Genomic DNA, 17,661 nt, shown 5'->3' with positions numbered 1-17,661 from the left:
ATGCCGTTGAGACCCTGGCCACCCAAGTCTCCAACCTCACAGAACAGGTTCACCATCTCCGCCTCGATCCACCGGCCACTTCCAGGGCTTTCGAATCTCCGGAGCCCAGAATCAATAACCCGCCGTGTTACTCTGGGGAGCCCACTGAATGCCGCTCGTTCCTCACCCAGTGTGATATTGTGTTTTCTCTCCAGCCCAACACTTACTCCAGAAGCACTGCTCGTATCGCCTACGTCATATCTCTCCTTACTGGACGGGCTCGTGAGTGGGGCACGGCAATCTGGGAGGCAAGGGCTGAGTGTACTAACCAGTATCAGGACTTTAAGGAGGAGATGATACGGGTTTTTGATCGATCTGTTTTTGGGGAGGAGGCTTCCAGGGCCCTGTCTTCCCTATGTCAAGGTAATCGATCCATAACAGACTACTCTATTGAGTTTCGCACTCTTGCTGCCTCCAGTGGCTGGAACGAGCCGGCTTTGCTCGCTCGTTTTCTGGAGGGTCTCCGCGCAGAGGTAAAGGATGAGATTCTCTCCCGGGAGGTTCCTTCCAGCGTGGATTCCTTGATTGAACTCGCTATTCGCATTGAGCGACGGGTTGATCTTCGTCACCGAGCTCGTGGAAAGGAGCTCGCGTTCTCCGTTGCCCCCCTCTCCGCATCACTACCATCTTCCTCTGCCGGCTCGGGTGCTGAGCCTATGCAGCTGGGAGGTATCCGCATCTCGACTAAGGAGAGGGAACGGAGAATCACCAACCGCCTCTGTCTCTATTGCGGTTCCGCTGGTCATTTTGTCACTTCATGTCCAGTAAAAGCCAGAGCTCATCAGTAAGCGGAGGGCTACCGGTGAGCGCTACTACTCCTGTCTCTCCTTCAAGATCCTGCACTACCTTGTCGGTCCATCTACGCTGGACCGGTTCGTCAGCTTCCTGCAGTGCCTTAATAGACTCTGGGGCGGAGGGCTGTTTTATGGACGAGACCTGGGCTCGGGAACATGACATTCCTCTCAGACAGTTAAGGGAGCCCACGGCCTTGTTCGCCTTGGATGGTAGTCCTCTCCCCAGGATTCAGCGTGAGACGCTACCTTTAACCCTCACTGTCTCTGGTAATCATAGCGAAACCATTTCTTTTTAAATTTTTCGTTCACCTTTTACACCTGTTGTTTTGGGCCATCCCTGGCTAGTTTGTCATAATCCTTCTATTAATTGGTCTAGTAATTCTATCCTCTCCTGGAACGTCTCTTGTCATGTGAAATGTTTAATGTCTGCTATCCCTCCTGTTTCCTCTGTCTCTTCTTCACAGGAGGAGCCTGGTGATTTGACAGGGGTGCCGGAGGAATATCACGATCTGCGCACGGTGTTCAGTCGGTCCAGGGCCACCTCTCTTCCTCCACACCGGTCGTATGATTGTAGTATTGATCTCCTTCCGGAAACCACTCCCCCCCGGGGTAGACTATACTCTCTGTCGGCTCCCGAACGTAAGGCTCTCGAAGATTATTTGTCTGTAGCTCTTGCCGCCGGTACCATAGTCCCCTCCTCCTCTCCCGCCGGAGCGGGGTTTTTTTTTGTTAAGAAGAAGGACGGGTCCCTGCGCCCCTGCATAGATTATCGAGGGCTGAATGACATAACAGTGAAGAATCGTTATCCGCTTCCTCTTATGTCTTCAGCCTTCGAGATCCTGCAGGGAGCCAGGTTTTTCACTAAGTTGGACCTTCGTAACGCTTACCATCTCGTGCGCATCAGGGAGGGGGACGAGTGGAAGACGGCGTTTAACACTCCGTTAGGGCACTTTGAATACCGGGTTCTTCCTTTCGGCCTCGCTAACGCTCCAGCTGTCTTTCAGGCATTAGTCAATGATGTCCTGAGAGACATGCTGAACATCTTTGTTTTCGTTTACCTTGACGATATCCTGATTTTTTCACCGTCACTCCAGATTCATGTTCAGCACGTTCGACGTGTCCTCCAGCGCCTTTTAGAGAATTGTCTTTTTGTGAAGGCTGAGAAGTGCACTTTTCATGCCTCCTCCGTCACATTTCTCGGTTCTGTTATTTCCGCTGAAGGCATTAAGATGGATCCCGCTAAGGTCCAGGCTGTCATTGATTGGCCCGTCCCTAAGTCACGCGTCGAGCTGCAGCGCTTTCTCGGCTTCGCGAACTTCTATCGTCGTTTCATCCGTAATTTCGGTCAGGTGGCAGCTCCTCTCACAGCCCTTACTTCTGTCAAGACGTGCTTTAAGTGGTCCGTTTCCGCCCAGGGAGCTTTTGATCTCCTCAAGAATCGTTTTACATCCGCTCCTATCCTTGTTACACCTGACGTCTCTAGACAGTTCGTGGTCGAGGTTGACGCGTCAGAGGTGGGCGTGGGAGCCATTCTTTCTCAGCGCTCCCTCTCTGACGACAAGGTCCACCCTTGCGCGTATTTTTCTCATCGCCTGTCGCCGTCGGAACGTAACTATGATGTGGGAAACCGCGAACTGCTCGCCATCCGCTTAGCCCTAGGCGAATGGCGACAGTGGTTGGAGGGGGCGACCGTTCCTTTTGTCGTTTGGACTGACCATAGGAACCTTGAGTACATCCGTTCTGCCAAACGACTTAATGCGCGTCAGGCGCGCTGGGCGCTGTTTTTCGCTCGTTTCGAGTTCGTGATTTCTTATCGTCCGGGCTCTAAGAACACCAAGCCTGATGCTTTATCTCGTCTCTTCAGTTCTTCAGTAGCCTCCACTGACCCCGAGGGGATTCTCCCTGAGGGGCGTGTTGTCGGGTTGACTGTCTGGGGAATTGAGAGGCAGGTAAAGCAAGCACTCACTCAAACTCCGTCGCCGCGCGCTTGTCCCAGGAACCTTCTTTTCGTTCCCGTTCCTACTCGTCTGGCCGTTCTTCAGTGGGCTCACTCTGCCAAGTTAGCCGGCCACCCTGGCGTTCGGGGTACGCTTGCTTCCATTCGCCAGCGTTTTTGGTGGCCCACCCGGGAGCATGACACGCGTCGCTTCGTGGCTGCTTGTTCGGTCTGCGCGCAGACTAAGTCCGGTAACTCCCCTCCTGCCGGCCGTCTCAGGCCGCTTCCCATTCCCTCTCGACCGTGGTCTCACATCGCCTTAGATTTTGTCACCGGACTGCCTTCGTCAGCGGGGAAGACTGTTATTCTTACGGTTGTCGACAGGTTCTCTAAGGCGGCTCATTTTATTCCCCTTGCTAAGCTTCCTTCTGCTAAAGAGACGGCACAAATCATCATCGAGAATGTTTTCAGAATTCATGGCCTTCCGTCAGACGTCGTTTCGGACAGAGGTCCGCAATTCACGTCTCAATTTTGGAGGGAGTTTTGCCGTTTGATTGGGGCTTCCGTCAGTCTCTCTTCCGGCTTTCACCCCCAGTCTAACGGTCAAGCAGAACGGGCCAATCAGACTATTGGTCGCATCTTACGCAGTCTTTCTTTTCGCAACCCTGCGTCTTGGTCAGAACAGCTCCCCTGGGCAGAATACGCCCACAACTCGCTTCCTTCGTCTGCGACCGGGCTATCTCCTTTTCAGAGTAGCCTCGGGTACCAGCCTCCGCTGTTCTCATCTCAGTTCGCCGAGTCCAGCGTCCCCTCCGCTCAGGCTTTTGTCCAACGTTGCGAGCGCACCTGGAAGAGGGTCAGGTCTGCACTTTGCCGTTATAGGGCGCAGACTGTGAGGGCTGCTAATAAGCGTAGAACTAAGAGTCCTAGATATTGTCGCGGTCAGAGAGTTTGGCTCTCCACTCAGAACCTTCCCCTTAAGACCGCTTCTCGCAAGTTGACCCCGCGGTTCATTGGTCCGTTCCGTATTTCCCAGATCATTAATCCTGTCGCAGTTCGACTTCTTCTTCCGCGATATCTTCGTCGCGTCCACCCGGTCTTCCATGTCTCCTGTGTCAAGCCCGTTCTTCGCGCCCCCGCTCGTCTTCCCCCCCCCCCCTCCATCCTTGTCGAGGGCGCACCCATCTACAGGGTCCGTAGGATTTTGGACATGCGTCCTCGGGGCCGTGGTCATCAGTACCTAGTAGATTGGGAGGGGTACGGTCCTGAGGAGAGGAGTTGGGTTCCCTCTCGGGACGTGCTGGACCGTGCGCTGATCGATGATTTCCTCCGTTGCCGCCAGGTTTCCTCCTCGAGTGCGCCAGGAGGCGCTCGGTGAGTGGGGGGGTACTGTCATGTATTGTCATGTTGTGTCTTGTTTCTGTCCTTTCCCTTCACCCTGTCTCCCTCTGCTGGTCGTTATTAGGTTACCTTTTCTCCCCCTCTTTCCCCCAGCTGTTCCTTGTCTCCTCCTAACTACCTCGTCACCCCTTTTCCCACCTGTTCCCTTTTTCCCTCTGATTAGTCCTCTATATCTCTCTCTGTTTTTGTTTCTGTCTTTGTCGGATTCTTGTTTGTGTTATTCATGCCTGAACCAGACTATCGTCATGTTTGCTGCAACCTTGTCCAGTCCTGTCGGAATCTGCCGGTCCATCTGAGCCTACGTATGTTTTGTTATTAAAGAAGCTCTGTTTACGTTAATTCGCTTTTGGGTCCTCATTCACGCACCGTAACAATTAGACTGTTAAACAGCCATCACTAACATAGAGAGGCTGCTGTCAACATACAGACTCAAATCTCTGGCCACTTTAATAAATGGACTTAATAAAGGTATCACTAGTCACCTTAAATAACGCCACTTTAATAATGTTTACATATTATATTACTCATCTCATATGTATAGTTGAAGTCGGAAGTTTACATACACTTAGGTTGGAGTCATTAAAACTCGTTTTTCAACCACTCCACAAATGTCTTGTTAACAAACTATTGTTTTGGCAAGTTGGTTAGGACATCTACTTTGTGCATGTTTAAGTTATTTTTCCAAAAATGGTTTAAAGACAGATTATTTCACTTATGTCACTGTATCACAATTCCAGTGGGTCAGAAGTTTACATACACTAAGTTGACTGTGCCTTTAAATAGCTTGGAAAAAATTATGTCATGGTTTTAGAAGCTTCTGATAGGCTAATTGATATCATTTGAGTCAATTGGAGGTGTACCTGTGGATGTATTTCAAGGCCTACCTTGAAACTCAGTGCCTCTACGCTAAGGTGTATGTAAACTTCCGACTTCAACTTGTATATATACATATTCTTATTCATCCCTTTACATTTGTGTGTGTAAGGTAGTTGTGAATTTGTTTGATTACTTGTTAGACAATACTGCATTGTCGGAACTATAAGCACAAGCATTTCGCTACACTAGCATTAACATCTGCTCACCATGTATATGTGACCAATACAATTTGATTTGATTTAATGCTCGAGCTCCAGGGGGGGAAGAGCGGGAGCAGGCATGACATGCAGTAGCTAAAGCTTAATAATAGCCACACCAAACCTTCACAAAAGGTTTTACACTTTGCTAGGATAATATCAAATGTAGTCAAGTTATTGTCTATAGGGAAAATACGAGCAGGCTATTATATTGTGGCAAACACAGCAATATAGTTGGAACTTAATTTGGCCAAAGAAAATGTCTCAACAAAATTAAACAAAACACTGGTTTAAACCTTTACAAAACTTTTGAACAAGGTATATTGCACAATTACCAACAAAAGCAAGTGCTTACCATACTCAACAAATGACAGAAATAGGCTAATGTTATTTATTTTACAACATACCTACTTACAATAAAGCCATAAACCAGATACAGAGCACACAATTAAAAAGACAGATCAAATTTAATTTAGCCAATGAAAATGTCTCAACAGAATTGAACAAAACAGGTTTTGCATATTTAAAGAACTGGTTTCGATTAATAAATAGGCTTACAATAATAACATTGCTGTACAATAATAATAATGACAAAACAAATTATTATAAATACATTTAAATTCCAAAATTGCATCCTACCTCAATAGGGAGTTGAACAGTAGCCAGCATTCTTCTAATTTTAAAATGTATATTCTTGTATGCTTTTCACTATCGGCATACTATTTTCCCTCAAACTTTTGTTTTTACTTGGCTCATCTCGCTCTAGCGATTCCTTGTGGTGGGTCAGGCTCCTGCAGGCTGATCTGCTTCATCAGTTGAATGGTGTTTCCTCTGACACGGATAAGCGGGCGAGTGTTAGAAGTGCAGTTTGGTGGGTCATGTTTCATACAGTCCACCAAATTCCCATGTACTGAATAAAACATTTAAATGGGTTTCCATCGCATTTTCCATCGCATTACTCTGGTATTGGCAAGGGCGCTCTAGCCAACAGTTTGCAGATACAGTGCAGGTATAGCCTACTACATGATGAGATTATTATGGACAAAAGTGCAAGATTACTTTTATTTGTCAAAAAGGCAGCCAAGCATCGATCACCATTTCACCAAAATAATACTCAATATTTACTGAAAGGAGCATCAACCTCATCACTGTGCACTTTCATCACCCTGTGAAGTTCACATCATCCTGTGAATAACTAATTTCATCTGTAATAAACTGCATTCTTTCCCATGATGTGTTGACATTTTTATCAGACATGTAGGCTTCTTTACTCAAAAGGTTGGATGGAAACCCAATTTATGTCAAGCCATTTTGAGGATGCTGGAAGTATATTTTAGATGAATGTGCACATACCTACAGGAAACATTTGAAGTAGCCTAGATTTAAACATTGTGACTGGTTATGTTTATGCCACATATAAAAGAAAATCAATTTTAAAAGTTAAATGATAAATATTTAAGCTATATTGAAGCGTTAAGTTCTAGGTGCGCTAGGAATAGCCGCTCGGATTGGAGAGGAGGCAGAGCATGTGTTAAACTCTCCTGAATAAATGGGCCCGATTGCAAAAAACAAAACCTTAAGTGTTCCCCTTAAGGGTTTACCATAAGGAATCATTGTCCCTTACCTAAGGGAATTGTTTAAGCGTGTTGCATAGAGCCCCTCAAACATTTCCTTAGGTAAGGGCATAATTTAGGGGTTTTACTGTAGTTTGAAGGCATGTATGGCAGAAAGAGTCTATGGTTACCACGGCAATAACCTGATTCACTGACTGAAACTCTTGTTAAAGAGATCACATTTATTTTTGAAGATGGCAAAATAGAACCTCTACATTCAAGACAGGATAAACTAATTGATTCAGAATATAATAAAACACATTTCTTTCAGTTACTTTTATCTTAACTTGTTTCGATTACTTTCTAGCACGTCAAGCTAACTTACAGAGTAGGTAGCTAGCTGGCCAGCTAGCTTTGTAGCCATGGATTGTGCATGGTGCACCTTCCATTGGTTAGCTAAGTATCTAGCTAGCTAGTTGATGGATGTTTTCCTTTTGAAACCAAGACAAAAGAAAACAACATTCACCTCCACAAATGCTGTTTACATTGATATCCATACTGAATGAAGCACTTAGGGACCTCATGGACACCCTTGAACTTTTCACTTAATTTAAGGGAGAAATTCACCTTAAAAAATGTTGTGCAACTTACTTAAAGTTAAGTAAACCTTAAAGGAAATGATGAGGAGAACATTAACTTAAGATGTTTTATGCAACCGAGCCCCGGGCCTGCTGGGAGCATATGTGGCCACATTATTATAGAGTGAATTGGGAGAATGATGATCTGCAACCATCACGCCTGCTCCTGCTCTCCTTCCCTGATGCCCACTCTCCTTCCCTGGCGCTTGAAGGAGCAAGGCTGCCCTGCATTGCACACTCCTGCCACCATCATTACGCACACGTGCTCCCCTCGTCACGCGCATCAGCTATTCATTACACTCACCTGGACTCACTCACCTGTGTATATTTCCTCCCCTATATCTGTCTGTACCCGAGGTTGTTCCCCGCTTCTGCATTATTTGTTGTTTGTCATTGTGTACCTTGTTCTGATGCTGTTCCTGTCCTGTTCCGTGTCCATTATTTATTAAATGTTCAACTCTGCGTACCTGCTTCTCTTTTCCAGAGTCGGTCCTTACAGCAACAGGCAGCACATTCAGTATCTGAAGTAAAAATATAGCAAGACTGGCCTGCTACTGTGCCTTTCTAGACCTTATAAACTGTTGAGAGTAGACCCACAACTGATTCAAATGAAACGTTCAAATCACAGGGCTTTTGCTCCGTTATTCAAATGACATTTTTACTGCAGCTTAGAGTAGGCTAGAATGTTGTACTGACTTGAAAACAATAAAGCAACTATTCATTGCATTGTAGTGTTGTAGGTTAGTCTAGGTAGGATAATTGTATTGTCCCTAAACAAGGTCAAACAATTTTTACTGTCTTCACTGTTCTTTCATGCGTAATGATGCACCTGGCCTCTTCGCTACCCATCAGCTATTCCTATTTGTTCTTGTCTATTCATATAAAATATTGATGCATTTTTTATAGTTTTTACTGCATGTGTGGTATGATTGCTAGTTAACCAATTGCAGATCTGGACAAACGATCCACCTACCACTATTTTCACAATGAATGGTGGATAAAGGGCTGGATAGACCGTTAAACTGGTAGACTATACTGACCTGTGATAGAGTAAAATTTAGCACATGGAAAAGCACAGTGCATAAGGGAAGTACCAAATGAAATGTAACCCATCCCCCAGTAAATTGCGATCCGTCCCTTAGAAGAAGAAAACAAGTTCCATCAAATGCATTTGGTGTGTCATCATAGTGGTCTCCGACTTGTGGTCAGACTCACTCAGGTGGAACAAACTCTCTTTTCAATGCTGTATTAAAGAAAACAGAAACGTGTCGTGATGTATTTTTCTCTCACAAACATCCTTTCCGAATGTAAAAGTAATCCAAAAAGTAATCATCTAGTTTTTCAAAACTATCTGTAATCGTATTACAAAATGTTGTAACTGATTACAGTTGCCGGTTTTTTGTAATCAGATTACTTTTTATTTGTATCCCCATAAGCTGTTGCAAAAGCAGCAGCTACTCTTCCTGGGGTCCACAAACTGATTGAACATGTAATCAGTTCATCCCCAACCCTGACTGTGCTTTATATTTACTTACTTTGAACTTTATTTTTAGAGGAAATAAATTCAGATTGTAAATTGAGTAGGGAAGAGCAACAGTAATAATAGTAGTAATTACATCACAATGTGTGAATCCCAAATGGGACGCTATTCCCTATGTACTTTTGACCAGGCCGAATAGGTCTCTGGTCAAAAGTAGTGGATTATATAGGGAATAAGGTGCCATTTGTGACACAACCCAAGGCAATCCAGTTATGAGGTGAGCAAGAATTGATCCTCTCCCCTAACTCATGTATGTTCAATTGCCAACTGTAAAAGGCACTTTTTAAGTCTCCTGGAACAGTGAGCGTGCTTGTTAGATTGAGGGATACAGTTTAAATTCCGCTCATCAATCCAACTTGATTCCACTGTTCAATCAATACTCTGCAAAGGGCAGTTTCCACAGAAATGCACTCCTCTGTTCAGGTAATCTTTTAATGTGCATTAAGCATCTCGAACGCAAAGCTTGTGGTCCTTTTCAAGTTGGTTTAACCCTATCGATCCTGAGAGCACAGAAAAAATTGACTTTTCATTTTTCTGACTTTTTCTATTTATATGTATGTCCAGCCCTTATATTTATCCTCACAGTGAAGGGTTTTGACATTTTCTTTTCAGGACAACCAGGGCTGCAAGTAGAACATAAAAGTTGCATTCCTGAGTTTAAATGTCAATAAAAAAATAGGGTCCACCAAAGCAAAATCCTGATAGAAATATATTTATATGAATGCTGTAAGTACAGAAATAGTTTGCTTACTAGGAAATTAATATCCAACTAGTCAGGGACAATTATGTCCTGGGATTTCCTATGATATTTTTGTTTAGTAGCGTGTAGGTTAAACCATTTGGATTCAACAGACAATTTTGTAAAAAGACTCGGCCCCAGGCCTTCGGAATCCGCCCTTGTCTCATAAACACTGCTCTAGCTCAGCCCCTGTTAATCTCACATACTAATGGTTGGTATCTACAGAGACAGACAACCCAAAAGTCTGAAGCTCAAAAACACAACGCTTAAAAGGGGTTAGAAATCCAAAACACACCAGCATTTTGACCAGTGGAGGCTGCTGTGGGGAGGACGGCTCATAATAATGGCTTTAACGGAGCAAATTGAATGGAAATGTATTTGATACCATTCCACCTATTCCGCTCCAGCTATTACCACAAGCCCATTCTCCCCCATTAAAGTGCCACCAACCTCCTGTGGCATAGACTAGTACAGTCCCAGGCTTGTTTTACAACAGTGATTGACCTTACACAGGGAGAAATGTCTCTATTGACTTCAGTTTTCACTTTAAGTGCGAATGACATGTGGCAGTTGCATTGCGGGAATCTGTTTCGTTCTCTGAAGCCAAAGTGACACTATGAATGGGGAGCTGTTGCACTTTCAAAGATTGTTCTTTACTTTAAAAATTGCTTCTGGATGGAAGCTTGCATGTCATATCTGTACAATACATAAAATCCTTCCTTTGTGCTTGAAAATGTCTACTCCTTCATTTTGAGTCAGATTCTTCAAAGCAAAGCAATCTCTTGGAGACTGTATTGCCAAGTGAGCCCCCCCCAAAAAAAATCTATATTTAAAAAAAATCCCAACAAATTAGTTGATTTCATTTCAATTAATGTAATGTTCTATTAATTTTGTGATTCGTATAGATATGAATGCTCAGTACCAATTGAAATTGACAATTGTTGGTTCATATCTAGACAATGTCATCTTTAAATCGGGAAAGAGTAAGTACCAGCATGTTTAAAGTATTTATCTCCTAATTTTCAATACAGCATTAGTTTTTCTCTTCCCATCTAACTTTAAATATATACTTTCTTCCAAAAATCAGAAAGTCTAGAAATCAAAACAATCTCCAAAAGTGATCCTTCAACTCCAGCTTTGATCCTAGATATGCTGTATCAACAGCAGCAACGCATCAGTCAAGAGACAATATCTTCAACACTAATTGGCATGCACCACATTTATTTCATTTAGGGTTATTTTTTTTATAAACCTTCGCCTCCCTCAATACCATTGCTTTTTAACTTTTTATTTGTTGTTGTAAGTCAATAGCTCACTTTTTCTTAATGAGTGTTTTTCCAGATCAAATGAGGCATACAGTAGTAACGTTGTTCAATGGCACAGACAAACTAATAATGAATCACTCTCTGTGTGTGTGTGTGTGTGTGTGTGTGTGTGTGTGTGTGTGTGTGTGTGTGTGTGTGTGTGTGTGTGTGTGTGTGTGTGTGTGTGTGTGTGTGTGTGTGTGTTCGCCCATGTGGCTAATAGGCTATTTCCACTAAATTAGTAAATATAGACTATGATGTCTGTAAAAATAAAGCTGAATATACTGTCAGTTGAGAGGTTGCACTTAAGAAGTAATGACATGCACTGTTCAGACGGACTTCATCATTGCCCATGGCTAGGTTTGATTGACAGGGAGCAGAGTGCCAGTGAGTGCAGCTGTCCATATATGAATACCTTTATAGCAGGCAGCCCTTATAACGGAATCTCTATGTTAATCTCCATGCAATATTGAGAAAATGCCGCACTATAACAACTTTTAAATTGAAATAAACACAACAACAATAACAACCTCTAAATAATTTTGGACAGTAAAGCACAAACCAGAGGAGGTTCTCTATAGTTTACATTCTTTGATCTAAATCCTGTGAGACTAAAACAGATGACATTTCCTTGGTGTATGTTCACATTTTTTTTAGAACTTTATTGAATGCTTTCGTTATATTATGCATGGTCTGTCAAAATATAATTGCCACATACGTTTCCGGGAAGAGTCCACGAATGCATATGCAAATATCCCTGGTTTGTCTCAGTCTGTCTCTATACCTGTGTGCAAACAAACATACAACAGTAAAGCAAATGGAAATGGAATATACTGCTTATTAGCGTGGAGATCAAAAGTGATCTTGTATCAGGCCAAAGCCCCATCTCTATCCCCAAGGGTTCTACTGGCACTGTGTGCGCCTCAAAGCATATATAAACAGTACCAATCAAAAGTTTACACACCTCCATATTCAAGGGTTTTTCTTTATTTTTTAAAACTATTTTCTACATTGTAGAATAATAGTGAAGACATCAAAACTATGAAATAACACATGTGGAATCATGTAGTAACCAAAAAAGTGTTAAAGACTCTTCAAAGCCACCCTTTGCCTTAATGACAGCTTTGCACACTTTGCACATCCCAAACCATCTCAAATGGGTTGAGGTCGGGTGATTGTGGAGGCCAGGTCATCTGATGCAGCACTCCATCACTCTCCTTCTTGGTAAAATAGTCCATAGACAGCCAGGAGGTGTGTTTGGGGTCATTATCCTGTTGAAAAACAAATGATAGTCCCTCTAAGGGCAAACCAGAAGGGATGGCGTATCGCTGCAGAATGCTGTGGTAGCTATGCTGGATAAGTGCGCCTTAAATTCTAAATAAATCACAGGCAGTGTCACCAGCAAAGCACCACCACACCTCCTCCTCCAAGCTTCACGGTGGGAACCACACATGTGGAGATCATTCGTTCACCTACTCTGCGTCTCACAAAGACACTGCCGGCTAGAACCAAATGTCTCAAATTTGGACAGATTTCCACCGATCGAATGTCCATTGCTCGTGTTTCTTGGCCCAAGCAAGTCTCTTGTTATTGGTGTCCTTTGGTAGTGGTTTCTTTGCAGCAATTCGACCATGAAGGCCTGATTCACGCTGTCTCCTCTGAACAGTTGATGTTGAGATGTGTCTGTTACTTGAACTCTGTGAAGCATTTATTTGGGCTGTTTTTTTTGCAGTTAACTCTAATGAACTTATCCTCTGCAGTAGAGATAACTCTGGGTCTTCATGGGAGCCAGTTTCATCATAGCGCTTGATGGTTTTTGCAACTGCACTTAATGAAACTTTTAAAGATCTTGAAATTTTCCGGATTGACTGACCTTCTTGTCTTAAAGTAATGATGACGTCGTTTCTCTTTGCCTATTTGAGCTGTTCTTGACATAATATGGACTTGGTCTTATACCAAATAGGGCTATCTTCTATATACCACCCCTACCTTGTTACCACACAACTGATTGTCTCAAAAACATTCAGAAGGTAGAAATTCCAAATAAACTTTTAACAGGGCTCACCTGTTAATTTAAATGCATTCCAGGTGACTACCTCATGAAGCTGGTTGAGAGTGTGCAAAGCGTTCATCAAGGCAAAGGGTGGCTACTTTGAAGAATCTCAAATAAAAAATATATTTTCATTTGTTTAACACCTTTTTGGGTACTACATGATTCCATATGTGTTGTTTCATAGTTTTGATGTTTTCACTATTATTTTACAATTTGGAAAATAGTACAAATAAAGAAAAACCCTTGAATGAGTAGGTGTGTCCAAACTTTTGACTGGTACTGTATATACGCTAGAACGGTCACAGAGAGGGAATCAGAATATCACAGTTGTATGTGTTTTAAAAGGACGGATGCATACATGTGAATGCAAATGTATCATAGAATGTTACAGGTCATCTCATTTCCTGGATCTTTCTTAATAACTTATAGGCACAGACAGTATGCTACAAGCCTATTGTACAAGGTCCTTCATCAGACAAGTTCCTCAGTTTTTACAAATAACAGATCAGAATCACAATCATTAGTTTTGGCCACATCTCATCTGATTTCTTTCTTTCCAAACCCATTAGTATTCTACTCGTTGCTCAACTTGTTTAGGGGACTTCCAACAATTCACCCCTCAGTTCACTGCATTCTCTCTGGATCATTCCCTACTTTATAGCTCCATCAAAACAAAGCAGGCTGAATTCCTGATGCAATCATTGCGCACACGTCATGCAGATTAATGTGGATAGTAGGATAGGATAGTTTACCTTTGCCTCCTGCCATTGTTCTCATTCTCAATCCCCTGCAATCAAGCAGAAGTAATGAGGCAGCCTTCCTCTCTCAGCTCCCATGCTGAGTCCCTTCCATCACAAAGCCCTCTGACACCGAGGGTCAAATGAATTGTCATCAGTAAATTGTTTTCTTCGACAACATCCCATCCCTGATGACTGATATTAAGTAGGTTGTCAGGGCCGAGTATGATTAGAAATTATGCTTTCAGGATCACATTTGACACCATTTACATATACTGTACAAGTTAATTAATCTATTCAGACCTACAAGTTATTCATACTATTCACATGGCTCTACAAGTTAGTTAAACTAAGCAACGCTGACCGTGATGTGTGATCTTGTGGTTGCCTTTTCCTTACTTTTTCCACTCTCCTTCAGGCTCTCCTTGTACTAACTTCCCATCAGTGTTTTATATGTAGAGGATGTGGGAGTAGTTCATTTCAGGTGTGTCAATAAACAATACAGGTTCATGAACCTCAAGCATCTCATGATGGTAAAAAATGTATATTAAAACTCACGATTTGCAAAGTGAAGCAGAAGAAAATATATATTTTGAGCTCTGTGGGCACTGTTCTCTAGACCTACAGGGTTGATGAATGGTGAGGCCAGATACTGAGATGCTGTTGAATTGGAATCATTAAACAGCCTATTTAACATTTCCCAGTGCAGTATACTCCCCACAGCCCCGTTCCACCATTAATACAGACAATTTCACTGATCATTAAGGCAACTTCTCTCTATGGGTCATCTACTGTGAGATGCAATGGAGAACTTCACAGTCCCCAATCCCCTCTCCCTGATAGCTACACAACATGGCTGCTAGTGAACAATAAGGAGAGCAATGATAAGGCACTGGTTTCCCGGACCCAGATTAAGCTTACTCCTGGACAATCTGGGTCTGTTTAACCAGCCATATAGGGAACTACTGTACAACGGCACTCTCAAGCAAGGTGGATGTCACAATATACAGCCTCACGTACTTATACCTCTGCCACCGCCATTTTCCCCATATCTCCTCTAGTCTATCCCATCTCACAATATGGATCCAGGTCTTGATGTTCACATAATATGGGATTTGTTTGTATAGAATATTTGGGGATACACCATCAGTCATCTACAGAGAGAGAATTGCTGAAAGAGGAATTGGTCTTACTGACAAGTGTCTCTTCTACTGTGCAATCAAAAATAATTTACTGGCTATATGAAAAGAGCTAATCAGCAGTATGGACATATCCATCATATTATGAAGACTACATGAAACATTGAAAATATAGACAGATGAAAAGTTATGAATGGTGTGACTTCCACCTTGTGGCCAACAAGTATAGCCCCCTCCAAACTATCCAATACGAAGCCATGGTGATTTACCCTGATAAAATATAAGTCATTTTCTGTCCATTATATTTACATTTTGTTCCAGAGCAATTACACTGAGTCTGTTTCTCTTTCTGTGTAATAGAAAAAGTGGGATGGTGCTTTATCACTAGTCCATACTCATCCCCAACATTAGCTCAAATATAATGAGGGTTACACAGAGGACGAGCCACTCTGTAGAATGATAAAAGACTTAGGAGTGCGCTGGTGACACTGCATCGGTCATTAGTCTTCCTCAGTTTGCCCTTTTCAGACATTTCTAAATAAGTACCGCACTGTGAGTTTAGCAGACCTCCTAATCTGTTTAAGAGGGGCAAGGGAAGGCAGAGCTAAGAAGAAGTATCACAGCTGGTCTGATGTCAGGGAGGCAAGTAATAGGCTAAGAACCATCTTTACTAATCACTCACCTGACAACATGGCGGGGTCCTTCATGCCTCGTCTCTCCCGTGTCGCTCTTCCCCAGGTTGTTGCTGTAAGTAAATGAGAATGATTTGGAAAATTGTCAACTTACTTGGCAAAAAAATTGGAGTTAAATACAATAAACAATAATACCTAATACATAATGGTATGACTATTCTTAACTAAAACAATAAAAAGGTGAGTCATTTTGCAATTTCATTCTCAAGATATGTTAAGTAACATGACCTCAAGTTTAGCTAAGAAGTTTTGAGGTTCAAAGTGCTGTATTTATTCAGTTTGGTATTCTGGATGTAACATTAGCTAACTAAAGCTAGCATGCTTCAAACTATGCTTCATATCATGCTGCCGGGCTGTCCGTCTGGTCAGACTTGTTTTGAGTTGGTATTTAAATGTAAACGTGGACAGCAGGACTCAGGAGTAATAACCATTTACCTTATAGTGTTAAAAGTTTCATGGAAATATGCTGTTGTTGGAATATGGTCAACCTCGACTATCTGGTGCCCCGCACATTGACTCTGTACCGGTACCTCCTGTATGTAGCCTCGCTATTGTTATTTTAATGCTGCTCTTTAATTATTTGTTACTTTTATTTCTTATTCTTTACTTTTCTATTTTTACTTGACACATATTTTTCTTAAAACTGCATTTTTGGTTAAGGGCATGTAAGTAAGCATTTCACTGTAAGGTCTACTACATCTGTTGTATGCATGTGACATACAATTAGATTTTATTTGAACGTGGGCATGGTTTACAGGTGAGATTGAGGTGAAATTTCCACGAGCCTCTGTTACAAGATCAGGCAGCCCTAGCAACCACCATTTCCCCTGATCCCTCCTCTTTCCTCACGTGTAACGTGACGTCACTCAATTCAAACGGCCCAAAATAAAACCAGTAAAGCTTCTCAGTGAATGAGCCACCATCTGGTAAGAGGAAGAAGAAATGCAATATCACCAAATATTGGTAGAATAGAGAAGATATCTGATGAAATGCACTATGCACTATGTGTGGCCTATAATTTAACAACATATCAAAAATTATACCCAGTATAGGTTGCTAGCCTGTGATAGTCTACAGTCAGTTAGCTAGCTTCAAGATTGCTTGCTGAGTTGGTTAGTGAGGTAAATCAGAATGAAAATGAGTATTAGTTAATAAAAAAGTCCCTGATAAATGTAACAATGTCATAAGCATCAAAAGCTACCTAGCAATAGCCTATACCTAGTTAGTTAACTAGCTTGATAATCCATCTAAATTAAACTAAAAAGACAGTCTGGCCTGCAGTCTCAGAGGGGTAAAATCAAGCTGAGAGCCCTAATAATGCCCTGGATTCCCCTCAGAAAACCAGACTCATTCTGTAGACTCCTTGGGAGTGTCTTATTAAATACTTTCTGCTTTATGACTAATGAAACAAGCAAATATAATAGTTTTAATCCGAAAAGCACCAACATATTTCAACTCCTATAAACACCGACAGGGGTAATGTTTTTACCTCAAATTGGAATTGGAAACTTGGAAACACTTTTTCTTTCAATCTTAGTAAATGGTTTAAAATCCCCAAAATAAGCATATATTTGTAACATTTTCACACATTTATAGTCAAGTTATTTTGATCCATTTCATCCATAGCAACTTGTCATGAACATGTTTCTGTTATTCATTCAAAGGCGATTGAGCTAATCTGACATACCGGTATGTCCTAAAATAGCCACTGATCAGGGCATTACAGGTGATATGTAGACCGGCGGCTCCATATATTTTCTATCTCTGTGCCAAATCTGGTGCTTTTATCACAAACTTTAATTTTTTTTTATCATTGAGTCCATATTTTCAGCTAGATACAGTTGAAGTCAGAAGTTTACATACACTTAGGTTGGAGTCATTAAAACTTGTTTTTCAACCACTCCACAAATGTCTTGTTAACAAACTATAGTTTTGGCAAGTCGGTTAGGACATCTACTTTGTGCATGACACAAGTTATATTTCCAAAAATTGTTTACAGATTATTTCACTTAAAATTCACTGT

At 42.2% G+C, this 17,661-nt stretch overlaps 1 long non-coding RNA gene across 1 annotated transcript; it reads right to left on the bottom strand.

Annotated features, from left to right (window-relative positions):
- Positions 1-11,655: 11,655 nt before the first annotated feature.
- LOC118964187 lies at positions 11,656-14,396 on the bottom strand. Its single transcript, XR_005051240.1, has 2 exons — positions 13,823-14,396; positions 11,656-11,801 (listed from the first exon to the last, which is right to left on the bottom strand). It is a non-coding gene; the product is annotated as an uncharacterized LOC118964187 (long non-coding RNA).
- Between the last annotated feature and the right edge of the window lie 3,265 nt (positions 14,397-17,661).

The sequence above is a fragment of the Oncorhynchus mykiss genome, chromosome 3 (genome assembly GCF_013265735.2).
Source record: "Oncorhynchus mykiss isolate Arlee chromosome 3, USDA_OmykA_1.1, whole genome shotgun sequence".
In the NCBI taxonomy this organism is placed as follows: Eukaryota; Metazoa; Chordata; class Actinopteri; order Salmoniformes; family Salmonidae; genus Oncorhynchus; species Oncorhynchus mykiss.
Note: the sequence above shows the minus strand (reverse complement) of the source record. Positions and strands in the feature narration are given on the sequence as shown.